The sequence below is a fragment of the Manis javanica genome, chromosome 4, assembly GCF_040802235.1.
Source record: "Manis javanica isolate MJ-LG chromosome 4, MJ_LKY, whole genome shotgun sequence".
In the NCBI taxonomy this organism is placed as follows: domain Eukaryota; kingdom Metazoa; phylum Chordata; class Mammalia; order Pholidota; family Manidae; genus Manis; species Manis javanica.
This window is the reverse complement of record NC_133159.1, coordinates 3644414-3665877: the sequence shown is the minus strand read 5'-3', so window position 1 is coordinate 3665877 and position 21464 is coordinate 3644414. Positions and strand designations below refer to the sequence as shown.

At 47.6% G+C, this 21464-nt stretch overlaps 1 long non-coding RNA gene across 2 annotated transcripts in view; it reads left to right on the top strand.

Annotated features, from left to right (window-relative positions):
* LOC140848640 (uncharacterized) overlaps window positions 1-17531 on the top strand; it is a 37464-nt gene extending 19933 nt beyond the window's left edge. The window contains exons 2-3 of one of the 2 annotated variants that reach the window (XR_012129728.1): window positions 12253-12323; window positions 17198-17531. This is a non-coding gene — a long non-coding RNA (uncharacterized lncRNA). Of the gene's footprint in view, window positions 1-12252; window positions 12324-13529; window positions 13723-17197 lie in introns of those variants that run through there. The other variant, XR_012129729.1, reaches the window with a different exon arrangement.
* The last annotated feature ends 3933 nt before the right edge of the window (window positions 17532-21464 follow it).

Below are 21464 nucleotides of genomic sequence, written 5' to 3'. Positions count from 1 at the left end.
GAAGTTTGTTGTCTTTCAGGGCTTTAAAAATGTAATTCCAGTGTTTCCTGGCCCTCATTGTTTCTGATGAGAAGTCAACCATCATTCGTATTGTTGATCCCTGTATTTAATGGTGTTTTTATTTGGCTGCTTTTAAGAATTTTTTCTTTCACCTGCTTTGGCTTCCAGCAATTTGACCATGATGTACCTAGATATGGATGTCTCTTTATTTATCCTATTTGGGATTTGCTGTGCTCCTTGGGTTTGTCAGTTAATTTTCACCACATATGGAAACATTTTGATCATCATGTTTTCAAATATTTTCTGTGTCTCTCTTTCAAATATATTCTCTCTCTTTTCCTTCTAGGACATACACTAGATCACTTGAAATTAGCCCACAGGTCAATGAAAATTTTGAACTCACTTTTATCATTTTGTTTCTCAGCAGAGTACATTTTATCTTCTTTTGAAATTCTCTGGCCTTTTCCTTTTCCATCCCAAATCTCCTTTTAAGCTCATCCAGTACTTATTTCAAAATATTAGATACCATTGTCTTTAGTTACAAAATTTCCACTTGGTTTTTAAAAATTCTTTTCTTTTCTCTGATGCAATTCCAAATCTGTTCACTCAATAGACCAGACTTTCCAAAAGCCCGTCAACGTAGGCATCATGGTGCTTTGTGTCTTTGCTAATTCCATCATCCATGTCACCAGGGCATGGTTCTATTGAATGCTTTACTCTTGCCATGGATAATATATTCCTGGTTTTACACATGACTTGGAATGTTTTTAATGTAGCCATTGTGTGTGATACATTGTAAGGAACCTGCATAATGTTGTTTGCCTTTAAAGAGTGTTGCGCCTTGTTTGCTGAGATGGTAAATTTGTAGGCTGCTGTCCTTAATCCTGTTTAATTTTGGTTGTAGGTCTTTCTGGGGGTGGGGAGGGAAGCCTAGGGTGGCTCCCTGTAGTCACAGCGCTGGCACTTAGTGTATTCCTTTCCTGGTGTCTTGACTGAAAGTCCAGCGGGCTCACGAGGGCTCTCCCAAGCACGGTGAGATTTCTAGTATCACCATTCTCTCAGCCCATAGAAGCCGCTCTGTCCTAGGATTTGAGGAGCGTCTCCCTGCGTGACTACAGTCCAAGCACCTCTGGGGAGGCTGTGCTGTGCCTCCACTGAAGCTTCTCCCTCTGAAGGATTCTGCCTTACATATTTCTCCTGCTTTAGCAGCATCAAACCGATTTCTACCCCTTCAGCTCAGTGGGACCACTGTGCTTCGCCTTGTCCCAGGAAGAGAGCTGGGGTGGGTGTCAGGCCCGCCTCGCCTGGTTTTCTCTCTCAGAAATTCTGTCCCTTCTGTTCTCCACTGCTTGAGGATGTCTGCCTGATGTGTTTTGTCCAGGTTTATTGATGTTTGTAGCAGGAGGGAGGTTCAGCACTACATATTCTTTCCAGGAGCAGAAGTTTTAGACTTTCTTCTCCATCTCATGAAGAGCATCCTTAAAGCAAGCACAGCCCGACCCTCCTCGTTTTCATGGTTGAATACTGAGTGCAGTGCAGCTAGGCTCTTGTTCATGAAGCTGAGGCTCATTGCACGGGATTGTGGGCTGTAGTCATGGGAACCACTTCTATCCTCCTCCTTTCCCTGTTTCCCCTATGACATTATCTGCCGTTTGAGGGGGAATTTCTCAGAACAATGTCCCCTTGACTGAGAGGTCCCCCACATTCTGGCCCCCCATCCTCCCTCCCAGTCCTATCTTCAATATCTCCCTTTGAAGAACAGATCCTGAACTCATTCACTCACTATCCCAGTCTTGTCTCAACATTTTTAATTGTAGGAGATGATACCACCTTCCTTGATTACCCTAGACTGAGGCAATCATTCTCTGCTCTGACCTCTCATCATTACTGTCCGAACAATTCACTTGGCAATTAATCATGTCTTGCCTCAGGTTCTCTCTTCTCTCACTGTCTAGATCTGACATTTGAATCTCTTATTATATAATTTTTCACAGAAATATCTGACTCCCCATTACAATGTAAGCTTCTTGAAGATCATGGTCACATGCTTGCTAATAAGATGTTAGCTCTGACTGGGACACAGGCAATAATACCTCGAAGAGTCAGATCAGATGCTAATGCATTAATTTTCTCAGGCCTAATCCACATTTAGTCCCAAATTACTTTTCCTTTTAGATCAAGAAAGGAGGCTTGTTTATTGCCCCCCTCTTGAGCCTTATGTCCAGATGGAGGAACTCTCATAATTTCTGGATGCTTATCACAGGAAAGTAGAGAGTACCACAAACTATCTGAGCCAGAGCTGGTTCCCTTCTCTACTGTTTTCCTTAGATGGTTAGTTTTGTGACTCACACTTAGGGTTCAAGGCAGGCTGTAAAGAGCTGATTCTCTGGCTCCTTCTTGTCTATCAACTTTTCGGGTGCTCTAGAAAGGAGGCCCAGTGATGACACAGGTGCAAGAGGCGATGTGGGGAGGGGTAAAGGGGTGAAGGAGGGAGTTTGTTCTCCTGGAAAAAGACATTAGGTACTAGTCAGCTGAACGTTTTTAGTAGCAGATGGGAAAATTGGACTCAGATCATGTTCCTTTGTTTTTAGCCATTGATTCTGACATGGTCATCTTGGGACAATTAGTGGTAAGTATGTGCAAGTCCCCAAATTCTTCACATTTGTGAAGGCTTTGCTCAGCTGATCAAGAAATGTTTTCTCTGGAACTTTAAGGGAATACAAATGTGGGAGAGGGTGCCAGAATATAAGAACTGACCTAAGGTGGCCCTGCCCATTCCCTCCAGATCTGAAACCTGTGCCCTGAGCCGCAGGGGTACTGGGCTCCTTGTTGTAGGGAGGAGGATGTGTGTCCTCCTATCCTGACAGGTCCGGGGTTTCCCACAGCACCTTTACAGCTGTCTTGGTCTCTGTCTCTCTATCAGTTTCCTTCTCTCCTCCCTTTTGTCTCATTCTCTCTCAGTAGAGAATGCTTGCAGCTGCAAGCCAGCTGGGAAGGGCTTAGGCCATGTGCACGCTTGTCTCAGCTAATAAGTCTGGCAGAGGTCAGTGACAAGGTCATGTCGGTGCTTGGCAAGGTCAGGGCTCTGGGACCACGGGCTCTGCTCACTTTCAGACTTTGCCTTAGGTCCCAAGAGCACAGCCATTCCCAAGCTTCACAGCCTCGTGTAATGGTGCACGTTGGGGGCAGCTGGTGGGAAGACAAGGAACAAAGGAACTTCCCCCCACCTTACGTTTTCCCCCTTTATCAGGAAGACCTTTCCTATTTCCACAAATAGACCTTCCCTAAATCACTGGACACAACCGTCGAAGAGGAGCTGGAGTCCCGTGATTGGCTTAGATCTAGACCAGGAGAGGGCCCACCTCTCATGAGTACATGCATATCTATGCCCTAAGCTGAACAAATTTGGAGTCATGATGGCAGAAATAGATGGAGAACGACTTGTGGAAGAACATAATGGTTTGTATCTCTTCCCCTCCCACCCCAAAGAAGGCAGAAAATTAGGATTACCACAGATGACAAGCCCCACTTGGTTTTCAGTGGGCTCCTTATGGCAGGTTGGTATGGGGAAGAGCGCACGCCCCTTGGCATGAGAAGGCTTGGGTTTGGATTCTGGCTTTGCTACCCGTTAGCCATAAGATCTTGAACAGGCTGCCTAATCTACCCCAGGCCCAGTGTCCTAATATGCAGTACAGACTGATCCATCCAGTGCTCACCACACCCCAGGTGGGTTGGGTCAAGCCTCCAGATGAGAACACAGTCCCCAACACCTTGGTTTTGTCTTGAAGAGAATCCAACCACATTGTGCCAAATTTCTGACCTGCAGAAAGCAACGCATAATAAATGAGTGTGGGGCTAAGCTCCTAAATTTGTGGTAATTTGTGACCCAACGGTACACAGCTAATACAGGTGGTGTGCTAGACCCTTAATTGATCTGATCCATCCAGTGCTCACCACACCCCAGGTGGGTTGGGATTATCATCTCTTGCATTTGTTGAGGGACAAATTTCAAGGTGTGTGATGTCACTCATGTAATGTGTAGATTATCCAGGCACCTTTCTCTCTGTTTCTCTTTCTACCCACCTTCAGGTAGGTCTCTGCTTCTACCTCCTTTAATTTAGAGAAAACTGTTGGAAGAAAATAGACACAACCCCAGATTGCTCAGTGCATTTCTTGCTGACTATACTGGCAAAGAGCATGACTGGTTACAAATGCACTGGCCTCTCTATGTTTCAAGCTCCTTCAGGACAAAGCCTGCAGATTTATACTGGCACATAGTAGGTGTTCGGTCTTCATGGATTGAATTGCATTGAAATAAAACTTAAACTGTCTGATATTTTCCCTTAGCTCGTGTTCTGCTGAGCTTCAGCTGTAGCATGTAATTGGGTTGAGATGGTGCCCTACTCAGCGTGAGTGCTTAGATTTGTAGTCCCCTGTCTGGGATGGCAAGGACAGACTTTTCACGTGCAATGAGCTTCTTATTGACCAAACAGTGTGAAATCTCATCTCACGCCAGTGCAATTCAGGGTCACCGGGATTATTAGCACATATATGAGGAGATGCTTGTGGTTGGCAAGTTCAGGAGCACTGGGTAGTTGCTCCTTGGTTTACATATTCGTGGTCAGGGGCAATTCGGAGTGGACTTGAGGGCATGAGAGTCTGGTTCTGACATCTTGTGATAGAAAAGCATTTTGCTCAGCCACCTTATCACAGAAGGCACAATATATCTGCTTTGGAAGTGAGCAAACAGTAAAGCTCCTTTTAAGGGAGAAACAAACAAAATTAAGACAAGCTGCGAAGGCTGGAGCCAGATGAACTGTGCCCGTGGAGCTCAGGAAATGAGCCCAGCATGGAGGTGATATCTTCCCAAGTGGTGTGTGCACAAAGCTTCGAGCCGCGTGGCCCAGAGGGAGTCTGTCTCTTGCTGACTTAGAAATAGAGAAAATTCATTCCTCTCAGGATTTTTCTTGCACTATAAACCATGACCTCTTCTCTTCTGTGGTCCAAACTAGCAGATTTAAAGGATGTTCATCAGATCAGCACATTCCGTTGTGTCCTTACAGCTCAGTTGCCTTTCAGCTCCGTGAACCCAGTTCACAGGCTTCAGCTAAGTAGGTGGGGCTGGCGACTCCGCACAGGCATCCTCTGCGGTTCTGCCCACTCTGTAAGTGCCCAGGACAGCTCCGGTCTCCTCTGGAACGTGTTCTTAATTTCCCCATTGAAATCCTTTCTCGGGTGCCATACTTGCCTGGGCGTCCCCCTTGTTAACAAGGAGCACCTTCTATTAATCAGCATTCTTTCTTCTCCAGCTAAACCGGAATAGAATGGATATTCAGTCCTTTGCAGAATTCTTCCCCAACTGTTAGTATTTTTAGTTCATACTCATTTTTTTCATAATATTTTTTTCCCTAATTCTTTACACTTAAAAAAATTTAAAACGAATTAATATGAATTTGCTAGAGGTATTCTTGCTTGGGAATCATAATGTTATTTATGCCATTTTTGGAAACAAGAGCACGGCATTCAACAGACTCGCACATTAAGGAAGTAGATGGCATTTGAAGGTGATGTGTTTGATCCCAACCAAGGGCTCCCCACAGGCACTGGCCTGTAGCAGCCAGGAACACAGCAATATTACCCAATTTCCATATAACCAGCCTATTAACATGCCAGTGGCTTCCAAGAGCCATGACTTGCAATTCCGGGAGACAATAATGCTGAAATCAGGGTAGAAAATGAGAGCTCTTCTGAGAATTTAGCAGCACCTTTGGCGGTGTGACCAGCAGCAACATCTGCTGCTGGGTCCAGAGGGTCAGCACCTTCCTGCAGAGGGAAGGTCATGTGATGCTTTCTCCCGGTGAGCCAGCCTTGGAGACCTTCCTTGCCCTGTCCAGTCTGGGCCACTGGACCGCTGTGTGTGGCTTGTGTGTGTGTGGGGGGTGTGGGCTCTGTTTGGGCCACTATAGAAGCTCTCTGCATAGGAAGGTGGCAGCTGGCCCATCAAGGGCTCCCTGGCTCTGCCACGGGCTGTGGGGTGGAGATGATGACAGGAACCAGGCAGGATCAGTAATAGAAGGAAGCTGTGCTTCCCGCAGCAGCTAAGAAACTCCACGAAGCCTTACATTCCAAAGGCCGCAAGGTTGACTAACTCTTCAAAGAGTTCGCCTCAGCACAAGCACAGATAGAGTAGCTTTGGTGAGATTTTAAGGAGACGTGTGATATTGGGTGGGTGAGTTTTGTGAGACTTTGAGGTCTGCTGGTGCCCCTACAAGCGCAGCATGTAGACCATGGGTCTAACTTGGAACAGGTCTTCTGTGGTCCATTTTCCTTCTTTCAAGCTGCTCTGTTCCCTTCTAAAGGATATCTTACAGAAATTGTGGTTCTAGGACTCCAGACTTATTTAGCACCTCCCCCCCAAAACCCCATCAGATGCCTGCTGTCTGCACTCTAGTGGGAGTGCCATGTAGGGTGAGGTGAGGCCCCTAAATACAATGAATGAAGCACTCAGCCCCTCTGGGGGGCGTTATAGTATAGGCTGTCACTGGGGAGACTAGAAAACAGTAGTCAAATGAGTGAATCTACTAGAATGACCTGCTAATGCTGTGACTGATTACCAATCACATCAGTCAGACAAGTGCTTGGAGTTAAAGTCAGTGGAGCTACACGTGGGGTGGGCATCACAGGTTGGGGAGCTGAGAACCAGACTTATGGACAAGGGGGGCTTCAAGTCTTGAGCAAAGGGCAGAATTCACAGGGGTCGGGGAGGGAGGAGACAGCAGCAAGGGGCTGAGGTGTGCAAAGCAATGGCTTCGAGCGGCCCTGAGCTCAGGGCAGAGTGACCAGAGCAGTACCGGTGCCCCCACCTTCTGTGAAGTGGATGAGCTGTATTATTCCTGAGAGATGCTTGACCCAGCTTAGAGTCCCCGGGCAGTGAGGCCCCCCACAAACCAGCCCTTTGTCTGTATGAGGGTGTTGCTGGGAGGTTAGGAGCATTCTGGACCCCTACCTTGCACGTCACCCAGGCTTCCCCTACCTCTGGGTTTGGTGAGTCAGAGCTCTTGCAGGAGGTCAAAGGCCAGAGTGGAGAGATCAGGTATGTTTTCTACTACCTGCCACAGTCCTGCCTCAGTCCCTGGACACGTTCTGGGAATGGCTGTTACTTCTGCCAGTGACCCCTTTTCCAGAACTCCTTCTTTCTTGGGGCTCTGATAACACAAGCCTGTGCTGGTAAAGCCCTCAGCTCTTGCTAGTCTGTGGGCAGCTTCTTGGTCTCTTTACCTTAGTCTGTCCCCTGTTTTCTGTTTCCTGCCAGGACCTGACTGATACACTTTCCTTTACCGTCTTCTTCAACGCCGATATCAGGCAAGGATTTTTCAGTGAGAGAGTAACAGAAACCCACGTTGGAATGTCTTCACAAGGGAAGAGAACTTATTGGCTCACAAAGCAGGAAAGCTCCTGGTGTCCAGCTTCAGGTGCAGCTGGATCCAGGTGCCCTCAACTCTTGGCTCTTCTTTTCACTGTGCTGGCATTTTTCTTAGCCAAGCTCTTCTCTTGTGCTGGAAAGATGGGGATCAATAGTTTTGGGTTGATGGCTCCACTCAGTGAGCAACCGCAATGAAAAGAGGACCATTCTTTCCAACAGAGTTCCAGAAGAATTTTTAATATGCACTCTGATTGGTGGGGCCTGAGTCACATGTCTGCTCCTGGAGTTGGGATGGTAGGAGTGGAGGTGGGTAGAAGGTGCACAGTGGATCCCACCATGTAGACTGAGAATGGGGGAAACATATTTCCCCAGTGCAAAACCATAGGCAAGAATATCCTGGGCAGGAAGAAACAGAAGACGTTTGCCGTGAACCTGAATCTGGTTTATCGACCTGTGTCAACTCCATGGGAAATTTTTTCCAATCTCCTTCATTAACCATGCTACGTCAGACCGTCCTTTCCTGTTACTTAATGATGTCTTGACAGATCTAACTGCTTTTTACCTACTGTCAGTTATTAAATCAATGTAGTTCTCTTTAAAACTCTCTATAAATGTTTCAAAACTCTTTCTGACCCCATGTGGGCCAGACCCTCACTTGGGGAACTTGGAGGGTGGCTATGCATGTGCAGAAGGGAGGCAGGGGGCACCGAAACTGCCCCTTTGTGCTTCTGTGGGCTCTGATGTGTGGAGACAAGGATCTGAGGGAAAGGAAATGTGGAAAACTGGTCATTTAATGCAAGGAGCAGGTACTGGTCATGGATGAGCTGTCCCTGGTCCTGAAAGGGTTCTTTTGGGGTCTGTCTGCTGCTCAGGGCCTCTGCGTAGAGGCTGAGTGTGGTTTTCTTGGGGTGTAGTGTTCACTCTCATTGCAAGAGCCTCCATTACGGAGGATGACATCCTCGGGGGCTCAGGTCTCCATGTCCCTCCCTTCTCCAGCTGCAGCTTCCCCACAACTCCTGCGCCCTCCTCAAACCCCCGTAACCCTTCACACGAAGCCACAAGAACCCCAGAAGTTTCTCTGTGCACTCCGAGGTCTGTGGCCACTCAGAATCAGGAAGTTGCTCCCATGACCTTGGCAGACGTGGTGTGTCATGAACATCTTGCTCTGCTGGAGCTGGTATTTGATCAGGCTTTCTACCTTCTACTGGAAGACAGTATGACCGGTGCTTCCCCTGCAAAACTTAGGGGACTCACGCCATGTCTCACAGGAACCACTTTATGGCACCCCCAGTACCAGGATGAGGCTGCAAGTCTTGCAGTTGCACAAAACCTAACCAGGGAATAAGCAAGTTTTTTGGCAAACAGACCACAGAATCAGTTGTCCAAACCTGAGCCCTTCGAAGAGGGCTGCAGTTGGGAATGAGTCTGGGACCACAGGTGAATCCACCCCAAGCAGCCAGGACACACTACCATCCTCTCACCTGTAAGTGAGCCTGCTAAAGCTCCTACACTCTATTTGGCTTTAGGGAGAGAAGCTGAAGCCCCCATGCCTCACTGGAAGTGGAGGAAATGACCTCTCACCTTAGCCCCAACTCCACGGCCCCAGTCTGACCCTTCTCCTGACTCACTCCCTTCTTTCCCCAATTTTTATACCAGCTCAGGAGGAGGGGCTGCTGGTTGGAGCATGGCTGCTGCCTGAGTGAGCCCAGGGACATGCCTGCAGACTTCCAGGTCTCTTTATTCAGCTTTGAGACTTTAGAAGCAATTCTGGGACAATAAGAGCAGTCCCACCCGGCACGTACCAGCCGTGTTTCTCAACTGCAAACAACAGGAAAAAGCCTTTGGCCAATTTAGATAGAAAATGAATTTATCCAAGGACATCGCCTACCCTGACGCCTCTGGGAGAGCCGGAGAACCAGTCTGTGAGCTACACAGTGAAATCACACCCCAGAACTGGTTTCTACTACCGACATGTCCGCTCTGCTCCGTGGCTCTGCTGTTAGAACACCAAGGCCACTGAAAATGCCATAGAGCCGCTGCCCCTTGCTAGAATCGATTCCCCACACCTCTGCTTTTTTGCACCATCAGCTGCTGAATAAAACCTGGGAATGTGCATCTGGCTGCTGGGGCCTGAGTCCTGGGCTAAAAGCCTTAGAGCCGGAAGAGGGGGTAAAGTGAGGCTGTGCCACCCAAATATTTTGTCTCCACGGTGGGAAGCTGGCTTTGTGTCCCCAGGTGGGTGTTTCTACAGGCCTAGAGAGAAGGGCCAGATGCTTTGTGATCAAAAGGCATGCACGGTGCATCCACCTAGGGCGGCTGGCTGAAGGATGGCCCCCAGAGCTGTCAGTCCTCGTCCCTGTAACCTGTGAATGTTACCTGAGGGGGCAAAAGAGACTTGGCACATGGACTCTGCCCTAGAGCCTCCAGAAAGGACTTTATTCAGGTTTTCTTGGACCTCAGCCCTCTGGAACTGTAAGAGCAAATGTGTGTTGTTTTAGGCCACCACATTCGTGGTGACTTGTTACAGCAGCAAAGGGAAACGAATACACACAGGAAGCATTTGTGGACTGGCAGGAAGGAAGAGAGCCCCCCAGCCCATTTGTGGGCGCCGGAGCTGGGAACAGCGGGCTTTGGGGAGAGGAGGAGTTGGGCGGCCTGTGGGCTTCTGCTGCTCCTGGTGGGCTGAGAACCACCTGGGAAGCACCTGTCTCTTGTGCTGTGTGGCCTGGAGTCTAAACAGTAAAGGAGAGACATCTTTCCAAACCTCCCTTAGAGCAGGAATAAAAAAAAAAAGGAAAAAAATGTGTTTGGAGGCAAGAAGCCGCTTGGAGGCCCCTGATGGGAAAACAACTCGTGCTTAGGGGCTGTAAGTACCCCGAGGAAGCTAGTGCACAGAGAGGAATTGTGGGGGAAATAGCTTATATCAGCTGGGAAATTCATCCCACTCTGTTCCTGTTCTAACGGCCGTGATCAGTGCCCCTGAGGGCCCTGGAGAGCCGCTGGGGGGGCCTCTCCCTGGGGCTTCTAGGTGCTCAGGCTCCCCAGCCACCCTTAGGCTCAGCAATTGGCTCCCTCCTCCCTCCATCCCATAATGTTCTTGCTGCTCAAGGTGGCGCGGGAAGAATAGGGGGATGAATGGTTCTCAATGCAGGACGTGTGAGTGGTGGGGGGTCTCAATGGAGGCAGCAGAAACAGCTCCGTATTTGGCTTCTCCTGGGTTGCTTTCAAAAACCATCAGATTATTCACGCCTTTCTCCCACTGCTTGTAGAATATCCCTCTTGACAAAGCATCTTTTAAAATGGTGGTTCCATTTTTGAGAGCTGCACATTTGAAGGCAGTGATCAAGTCTTAGGTCTAGAAGAGAGGGGTCCTGGGAGGTCCTGGACGTCTGGGCGCTGGCTCTGGTGTCACCTGGCTGACCCCATCCTGGTAAAGGGTCGGTTACACCATGGATTTTACATTGCGTCACTTACCTTGGCTACAACAGGGCAGTTAGCTACACTATGGTTGTTTAAAGTGTGCCATCCTACTGGAAGGGAGGTCCCAGGGGCAGGCCCCCAGCAGCCCTGTCCACATCCGTGGGCCGCCCCAGGCCCACCCCACTCCTAGTACATCACTGCCCTCTTTGGGCTTCTCTGCAGTTACCCCTTTTTGAAATAGACTCGTTCATTTGGTCACGTGCTTATTCATTTGTCTGCACCCCTTGGACAATGGGTTAGGATCCAAATTGCCTGCGAACTTAGGCCATGTCTGTGGGTTGTTTTGTTCATTGTACAGATAGAGTGTGAGGAAATCTGCTTTCTCTGTCTTTCTATTTCCGCGTGAAGAGAAATCCAGTAGGTGACACCCCAGCCTCTGTCTGCGCTCACTCATGGGGTAGCGTCTCTGGGTGATGAGCTCGGGGAGGGAACTGGCCCTGCCAAGCTGCCTCTGAGTTCTGCTCGCCTATCCAGGCTCAGCTGCAGGGTCTCTTCCTCCAGGAACCTGTGGTGCTTGTGTCCCATCCAGCCTGAAGCCAGATGCTGGATTCTGCCTGGGTCTGGATTTAGGAGCATAAAGCCCGTGGTCACAGCTGCTCCGTGACAGCCTGTATCAGTGCTGACGCTGACAGTGTGATCTTCATCTGCCTAATCGTGCTTCTGTATCTCTGTAGTTCTAAACTCGGCCAGCAGACAAAGGGGTCATTTGTTCAGCCCCTTTAATCCCCTATATACAGCTCCATTCCCAGGGTCTAGAACAATAACTGTGCATGTAGATACTCAAGTTATTTTCACTTTTTAAGTGAAGGGATGCATAGATGAATGCATTCAATGTTTATTATAATAATTTGCAAATAGCAGGTCTCATAGATATTTGTTGAAATAGCTCATTGTGTTGACTGGAGATCTATGGGATCCCTGCTAAGTGTACAGCACTTTCCCAGGTCCTGGGTTCTCTGGACGAGTCCAGGTAGTTAACACAGACCTCAGCATGGATTACCAAGTCTGCAGGGACTGAGTTAGGTTTGGTGGTATTAGGGTTTGTTATTCCAGCAAATACCATTACCAACTGAAATTTCAGTCCTCCTAGCCAACAAGCCAGCTAGGTACTTAAACCTTCTCAGGATGCAGGTTAATCCAAATCCTCAGCTGAAGTTACCAGATGAAAGAAGGGAATCAATTTTGGTGTTCTCTCTACCATTCTTTTTTCTTCCCCCATCCAGGTTTGCCATTGCCAAAAACAGAGGTTTGACTCTTAAAAATAAGGATTTTCTATACTAATTTTGAATGACATCCCCATGCTTGACTTTAATTGTCTTGATGACCCAAGTTTGTTCTCTTGATTTAAGGATTGGGATTTCCAGGTGCCCATGGCAGAACACCATTCAAGGCGCCTCCTTCTACATGACCCCTGTCTCCAGTAAGTGCATTTTTTAATTGATGGATGGGTCTTGGTGGTGCTATTTGCAAGGACAGGCTCTTTTATTGGAAAGGATACAGATGTGCACTAATCTGAAGTTATGGATCATTTCCTTGAAAAACTCTCTTTAGAATTTCAGGAAATGGGTGTCTGGGGAAATGGAATTTAAGATGTTAAAGCAGGTTTTCTATGTAATTGGAAACTTCCCAAACCAGGTCTGAAGCTTTTCAAACACGTCTGAGCCTTTTGGATAAAACATAGGCGCAATTTCTGTTTTTATCAAGAAAATATAAGCAAGACAAATTTTACTTGTCTCTTTGCTTGTTAGAGTGTATTAGGGGCTGAATGTTTGCGTCCCCCACACTTCCGTTTGGTGAGACCTGAATCCCCAGCTCAATGGTGTTGGGAGGGGAGCCGTTGGGAGGTGATTGGGTCATGGAGGTGGGGCCCTCATGCATGGGGTTGGTCCCCTTACAAAGAGACCCCAGCTGCTCCCTCACCCCTTTTCCCATGAGAAGACACAGTGAGAAGAGGCCCATCTATGTACCAGGAAGCAGGCCCTGACCAGACTGGATCTACAGAGCCTTGACCTTGGACTCCCAGCCTCCAGGACTTTGAGATGACTGGTCCTTGTTGAAGCCACTCAGTACCCAGTTTATGACATTTTTGTTACTGCAGCTTCAACTGAATAAGACTGTGTGTATGTGCCAAGGAGGAACATGCCTAAACCTCTACGTCCTTGATATTTGGGGGATATAGAACCCAAAACTCAGCCACTGGTCTAAAGCATTATGTTGAATCTGCTGATATTTCAGTGAACAAACAGCTTTCCTAGGCTGACCAGACCTGGAGGAGCCATCAGCGTGGACAGAGGGTCTGTCCAGGGCTGGGGCCTGAGATGAGCAAGTGCGTTTGCTGCTCCTTCCGACCTGGCTGGGCAATCTTTGGAGGGAATGTCAATTGCCAGGGTTTCCTGAAGAACATGGAGGAAAGGCGGCCGGTAGGAGGTGGTGCTGTGAGGGTGCTGGTGATATTGGTGAGTGGTCTGTGTGCCGTGGAGGAAGGACTCCTGGAAATCCCCTCATAGAAGATGTAGGCATCTGACTTAATTACAGGACGGAAGGAAGGGAATTACCATGCACGTGTCAAGAGGGACCCAGATGTCACTTTAGATAATTTTGCCTCCTGGTAACTCTTTTCAAATAGGAGAGAGGAAACGCGTGAAGCTTAAACAAAAGCAGCTCAGCTGGAAACACGTGCTCACTGACACGGTGGCGACATGAGAGTGTCACAAATAGCTGCAATCCATTGTCTGTGCCCTGGCGAGGCTACATTCAAGGTCAAGTTAGCAGTGCCCGACACCTGGCATCCTGCACATCGACAGTGAGTGACAGTGAGCCACGGGCTAGCGGGGCAGTCGGAGGCCTGGGTCCTCCGACCCACCAACACCCGCTAATGGGTTTTTTCAGTCCTGGACTTCACTTCTGTTGAGAATAAGTGTCTGTAGGAGCCTGGGGGTATATCCCAGAATAAAGTATATAGATACAGATACATATGTCTACATACATGTTACATGTACATAAATCATCTTTTCCAAAATAGAGTTATTTTCTTCAGTCATCTGAGTATGACATTGCAGAGTGTTGCGAAGAACAGGAAATGGGCCAACACATTATTTGAACAAATAATGTTCAAATGTTCCCAAGTGGAAATTTTTAATCATTCTGGTGTATGAAGGCTCAGCCCTGCTCATCTTGAACTGTCCTGAAAGGACATCATTTCTGTCTTACTTTGGGAATGTCAGGACTGGGTCACCACACTGATAAAATATTTCCTTCAAAGCCACCCTAGGGGAGTTGAGATTTGAACCCAGAATGCCCTAGTGTTAGTCGGTTAGTCTTTGATTCAGTCCCCATGGCCACATCACTGCCCAGAGATTAACCTTTGGACAGGAACAGCTTGATCAGTCAATTAAAAAGGTACACGTTCCTAACCTTTAATCTAACACCACCATCAGAGGGCAGGAGGAGACGTGCCCCTGGCACTACTGTTGGTACTGGCCCACAACATCTCCGAGGGGGCAGAGACCGATGCCTTGGGAGTAGGTGGGTCCTTCCCAAATGAGAGGATGCCTGCCTGCAAGCTCTGGCTTCTTACTTGGGCACTTTGCCAGACGAAGCCCTTCAGGATTGAGGACCATGTCTTGCTTATCTTTGTCCGGCCCACTGTCTGGTTTATTGATAGAATAAATAAGCCAAGGGAAGGTTTTGGGCTAACATTCAGTAAGTGACTTCTGAGGGGGCAACTCTCTTGCCCACATTTTCTGCCCTTGGGACCTTTGTAAATGTTTGATAACATGAACGATGCAAGATAAGATACAGCCCAGGTTTCTGACCCACCAAAACCCAATATTAATTTAAGTTGACATAGATAAGATGGAGTATTTATCTGGGAGAACATGGAGGTTATCTTATTTGAAATATTCTCTGTTCTGTCCTATTCTATTAAAAAGAGAGAGAAACAGGGAGGAAGAGTTTCTCTCAACAGACCTTTGAGTGATTAATAAAGCCAAGGAACTCTGGGGTGCAGAAGAAAGCATGTCCTGGTCCCTGTCTGCAGGAGACTTGGTCCGTCAGGGAGGCGGCCACCCACGCATTTCCGTTCACCATGTTCTGTAGGGGGCCCACAGGGGGATCAGGTGATGTGGCTGGGGTGATCAGGGTCCCCACTTGGAGGAGATGGCTTTGTGGCTGAGCCTTATGTGGGGTGCTGTTTGGGTACTTGGGGGCATTCAGGAAGGACATTCTGCAGGGGGGGGAGCTGTGGGATCCTAGGCACGGAGTCAGGGAATCACCAAACAAAACGTATAGGCAGTTAGGTGAGAGCATAGCCGGATGGATGGACGGAGAAGCTGGATCCATTCACCCGACATGCCCAGTCGTGCACCCGGTGCTGCCCTGGCTGGGGGCTGGGACACAGAGGCCAATAAGCAGATACGGTCTCTCCTCTTAGGATGTTTTCTGTTAAGTTGGAGGCTCAGACAATAAAAACAAGAAACACATAATTGAAGGTACAACCACAAATTGTGTAGGACTCTGAAGGAAAATGAAAACAGGGTGTGGTGATCACAAACAGAGCAGCAGGGCGGACACTCAGGGTGGCCCCAGGAAGGTGGGTGAGAGGGGAGGGGCGGGCAGGGAGGTGGTGCAGGAAGCCGGCCACCTGCAGAGCCGAGGAGGAAGGGCCCCAGGTGGGGGGCACCCGTGCTGCAGGAATGAGGTGGACAGTCATGGCACTGATGTGTCCAGGGCCACAGAGTGATGGCGGGCAAGAGGCCCAAGATGAAGCTGGACAGGGGACACGAGCCAGCCTTGACCTTGTAGGTAGGTCATGGGGAGAAGTCTGGATTTTGTTTGAGGCTCAGTGGGAGTGTTACTGCAGGATTTAAGCAAAGGAATAAAGATGAACTTTTGTTAAAACGTTCTCTTGGGCTTTTAGGCAGAATGTAGTTAGAAGAGCAAATATGGGAGCAGGGGAAGCAGACAGAACTGTGAGGAAGTTTTTCCAGGAGTGGGTGAGCGATGGACGATGCAGCAGGAGCGGTGGGTGGATGGGTGGACGAGGTGTGGGTTGTGGGGAGGGCCGTGCACGTCAGAGTCGTGTCAGGAGGCGGAACTGAAGGGACTTGCTGGAGGGCTGGGGGGCGCTGGGGGCTGGGGAACGAGTTCGGAATGGCACGGGGTCTGACTCTGGGACTTGGCTTATGATTGTGCCTCTCACTAACATAGGAAGGTGGGGTGTGAGTGAGCAGGTGAAGGGTCGAGAGAGCATCAGGGTCACAGTTAAGTGAGCAAAGGCCCACAAGACAGTGAGGCCAATGTACGCATCTGGGCTATTGGGGGGAGAGGGTTAAAATAGGAGTTTTATTGTGGGGATGCTATTTAAGGCCACGGGAAGAGATCGTTGAGGGGGAGTGTATAGATAAAGAAGAAAAGAGTAGCTTTCAAGAAAGGCTGATACTTAGAAATCAGAGCAGGGGGAGCCCATGACGATGACAGAGAGAGGAAAACCAGAACTGTGAAAAGAAAATCGAGCACATGGTGTTTGTGCCCCGAGACAGCGCATGTAGGAGGGAGGGCCCTTGGAATGCATTCTGTTGGTAGGACGTGGAAGGGAAGGAACGCTTTCTTTTGCCTTTGGGAACCTTTGATGTGAGTCTTTCGGGAGAGATCCTGGGGCAGAGACCAGATGAGGTCTTGGGAGGGGGCTGCATGGTGGGGGGTATGAAGAGAACACACAGATACAACTCTGAACAGTTTGGATTGGAGTTGACCCTTCAGGTCAGTGGAACTCTGAGGTCCATGAAGTCAGGAATTGAGCATTCCATAGTGCCAAGAGGGGTTAGGGGACAATTGTTCTCTATCACTACATATACACATGTGTGTATGTGTATTATATAAATACAAAGCAGCCGGCCAGAGCATGTTTTATGTTAATGGGTGAATGGTTGAATAGACAGATTATAGGTGCAGGCAGAGGGGATACCTTAAGGAGTGAAGTCTTTAAAAGGTACAAGGATGCATCTTACTTTGTAAGCAAATGAAAGAATGTAGGTGGGAGAAATCTCGGTTCAGCCGGGAAGGATGTAGGAGTTGCTGTCCGGAGGCTCCGGTGAGACCGGTCCTCAGCGCCGTGATCGTGCGTGGTTGAAAAAGAGAAGCGAGGAGAGGAGATGGTTATGTCAGAGGCTGGGTGAGCAAGGGAACCAGCCTGAGAACCAGCCCAAGACTAGGTGCAGTTTCCTATCATGCATGCAAAGAGAACCAATCAACTAGGCTTTTTATTTATTTGCTTGTTTGTTTGTTTACCCCCAGCAAATGTCTGTCTCGTAAGCACAGTCCGGAAGAGGACTGATGGTTGAGTTCATCACCCAGAGTAGGATTTTGTTCCAAATATCAAGGAAAGAAGGTGCGGAAAGTTGAATTTGTTTGCAAGGGAGGGCTTCGAATGACAGACCATGAAATCCGAGCTGCAATAGAGAAAGACGGACGGGACCAATTCACTGCAGACCTCTCAGGGTTAAAGGGCTACCTCAGTGGGAGCCCTTGAACAAGGGAGTCAAAGATTAAGGTTGTCGAGTGTCTTTCATGGGGTCAAAGTTTGACCAGCCCCTCTGTAATCCTCATCAACTCCTCAGTGACACCCCAAATAAACATACACTCTAAGTAAAAAAGTGTGCTTGCTATGCAAATGCCGCTGTAGGATAAGTCCCTAGTTTTATCCCATTTCTAAGGAAATTGCTACTTCTAAGCCCCTCTGTACTTCCACTGACCGAGGGACCCAGAACCATATAAAACTTTCATCACGGACCTTCAGCAGCAACCATAACCGGCTTTCTAGTTGGATGAGTCTTTAGGTTCCAACATTATACTGTTCCTCCCAACACCTGGGAACTCAACAGCACTTGGGATGAATTCTGTCTCCTGGCTCTGACAGCCACCTCCTGTGGTCTCCATCCAGTGTTATTTAACCAGCACAGCAGTTAAAATCTCAAATCATCTTTATTGCTGCTGCAGATTTTACCATCTGCCTGAGAATGGTCTTACCTCCACATGATTAGTAAGTGATGAATGGTTCTCTCCTTTTCCAACATTTTCCCCTAGAGGGTTATTGATGCCTCAGAGAGGAAAAAATCCCAGAAAATATGGTATCCTCAGCCATCCTGGAGTGGCCTTGTAAAGACCAATCTATGATAGTAAAAACATGATCTATACAGGCAATAGGCAGAGGAGAGAGAATGGTAAAAGTTACTGGAGAGAAATAAAATTGACTTCATGTTGGAAACAGGAGGCACCATAAATGCTTTCCTGAGTGTCTAGAATCCTGAGTGTTGCCGGCCGCTTCATCACTAAGCCAGCATGTTGGCCGTTTGTCTTTATCCCGTATCAGAATGGTCAGGACCAGGTTATTTTGGTTAAAGTGCTTTTCCTTGCCAGTGAAGGTCAGTTGGCACTGTAGCCATAGTGTCTAGCTAAAGAAGAATGTTCTATTTGCAGAACTGGGTTTTGGATGACTAAAGGTCAACAGTTTCCTTCTGAATTAAAAAGAAAGGGAATCTATTAGGACACGTCTTCTCCTATAGGATCTCACAACCATTTATAGTTCTTTAGTCTACAGCTCCATGCAATGAACAGTGGTCTCTGTCTAGGATGCATTAGGTGGGATCAAGGCTGCGGTGTGTTGGCTCCATGTTTGGGGACATATGGTTCTGTTCTGAGGTAAAGTCTTCAATTCCAGAGAGGAAATCTTTGTGAAATTAGTTGATTTTCTCTAAATGGACTGTGATGGCTTTTATGTGCCAACTTGGCTGGATCACGGAGTGTCCAGATATGAGGCTTAATATCGCTTCTAGGTGTGCCTGTGGGGGTGTTTCCAGATGAAATAAGCGTTGAATCAGGGGACTCAGTGGAGCAGTTTGCACCCCCTCTTCCCTCATGGGCGTGGGCATCATCAGACCTATTGAGGACATGGCTAGAACGGAAGGGTGGAGGCAGACGCCGTCTCTCTCTTCTCGCCTGGTTGCTTGAGCTGGAGCATTGGTCTCCTGCCCCTGACGCTCCTGGTCCCCAGGCCTTTAGGTTTGGACTGGAGCTGTACCACCACCGGCTCTCCTGGGTCTCCAGCTTGCAGATGGCAAATTGTGAGACTTCTCAGCCTGCCTGATTGCATGAGCCGATTCCTTGTGACACATCTCTTTCTGTAGATGCATCCTAATGGCACTGTTTCTCTGGAGAACCCTGACTAATACAAGGACTAATTGCTCTGGTGCCAACAGCACGTCCAGGACGAGCAAACACTCTCACGCTGCCACTCTGGCTAGGTCACATTTTTCAAGGTATAATGGCTTCTCTTTGCTTAGAAAGAGACCCTACGTTCCTTAGCCAGGGAACACAGCCTAATGCGAGACGTCCCTGCCTCTTAAGCCAGACTTACTCCACATCTTCCTGCACACACCCAGGATCTAGGTGATCCACATGTTTTCCTTTCCTTCAAATCCAATCTTTGCTTTTCCAACACCATGCATTTTTCTCTTGAAAATACCTGTCCTCACAGGAAATATCCTCTTTGAATAAAGTCTCTTCTGATCCCAAATATATTCTTTTTTCTAATTAATTCATATAACAGATATTTCCTGCATACCTTCCATGTTTGCTTGGATGGACTCTTCATCCAAGGGAATGAACAATTCCCACATCACTTTTCAGAATGCTTAAAATATTTAGTAAATATTTTATGAATGAATGTGTGCTTTGGTTTTAGTTTGTTAATCCTTCCACTTGGTTATAAGCTCCTTACTGGCTCAGGGCACACATGTCGCTTCTACTCCCCTGTGAACATAGTAAGCAATTGATTTGTTCTTAAACACTGGGCAGAGAGAACCCTGAAGTCAATTAAGTCAGTAAAAATCCATCAGTTGAATTAGCCATCATCATTTCCTAACGTGAAAGCAATCAGAGAGGCCACATTCCCAGTTGGCTGTTGGTAGATGGTTCATTCTTGCTTGGTAATTCACTTCCTGTGGCAAACAGGCAACTCTTCTAATATTTTCAATTCTCTTTATTCATTACCTGACTTGATTAGGAGCAACCACTCCAGTATTGATAAGCATTTAATATTCTGGTCCGGCCTCTTCTGTGAGAGACTGTAAATGGGGTAAACTGGAATATTTCATACAAAGCTGAATAGGACTTCGGTTCTGCCATTTTCACTTTGTAGCTGCAGTCTTCATGGGGTGCTAGCTGTCAGTGCTGTGTCTGGGCACCCATGTCAGTGAGAAAATCCTATCATATTCGTTCCAGAATGCGTTGTTAGAATGGCAAACCCAAGCACTGCAAAGACTCCCACTCTTGGGAGGACATGATACCCTAGAGTCATGGAAATGAAGGTCAAGGAATGACTGCAAGCTGTCCACTTGGAGCAGATACCAGTGCCTGCGTAAAACTCATGTTCAGTAGGTATTTGTTGGATTAATAAGTGACCCGACCTATTCCTTTAGCCTGCACCCAAAGTTTCCCTTAAGTCCTTCCTAACATGAGGAATTCTTAGTATCCTTCTGAGGAAGAAGGGGTTATTTGGAAAGCAAAGACTTTCCTTTTATTTTAGCCCTAGTCCAGTAAAGTACCTACAACACTAAAGGTGCTTTATCACTTTTGTTGAATAAAGACACCAAGCCAAATGTCCCCGTATAAAGCTCAAGGAAGTGAATGTTCTGTTGTTAAAATGACAAGGACCTCTTCATTTCCATTAACCAATGAAATTGTCTCAAGCATCTTGAGAGAACATACTAGTATACAGCTAAAGGTTATTTTCATATAAAGGTGCTTCTGACTACATAAGGGATCCAGGGGGGTTTTAGATGTATCGGGTACCCTGGAGTATTCCTCAGACACCGTGTAACTGACTATTACATTTCATGTCCTCTCAGTTAGGTCTCACTCTGTTTTGGATGCTGGGGACTGATGTATCTGTGGAACTCTCAAGTTACTGCCCACTAGGGTCCATGAAGGGCACAAGATAAACTCCGGTCTTCTTCAGGGCAGATAACAGTTGTGCGTTTTTCCCTAAGAATCTTACTTTTATTCAGAGAGCTTGTTTTCTGTAACATGTAATTGAGACAAATGGAAAAACACTCATCCTACATAATGGGTAGTCTAACCTCTTTGCTTTCATCTGACTCAAGTTTTAGAATCCAAGATATAACAGAGTCCAGTCAAGCTTCATGGGAACCAAAGAGAATGTAGCTCACGGTGTAGAGGCTGAGAACTTCCAGAAAAGGTGGCCTCCCTCCTCATTGGAAATGGACACCCAGTGGAAAATCTCACTTGCCCGCAACTAGGCCCCTCTGGTTGTGCTTGAGAAACACTTTGGGAATTTTTAAAGAATGACAGGAATACCTGACATTAGTGCCTCTACCATGGGACAGGCTAGAAAACCTCATTATTCAAACAGCAATCGGTAAATCACTCACAAGCATCCTTCAAAGGTAATGGGCAATAATTAGCCCAAGACTAAATGCTGCTTTGCTCATACCTAACAAATCTTACAAGCAAAACTATAAAGGAGTGAACCGTTTCTGAGTAA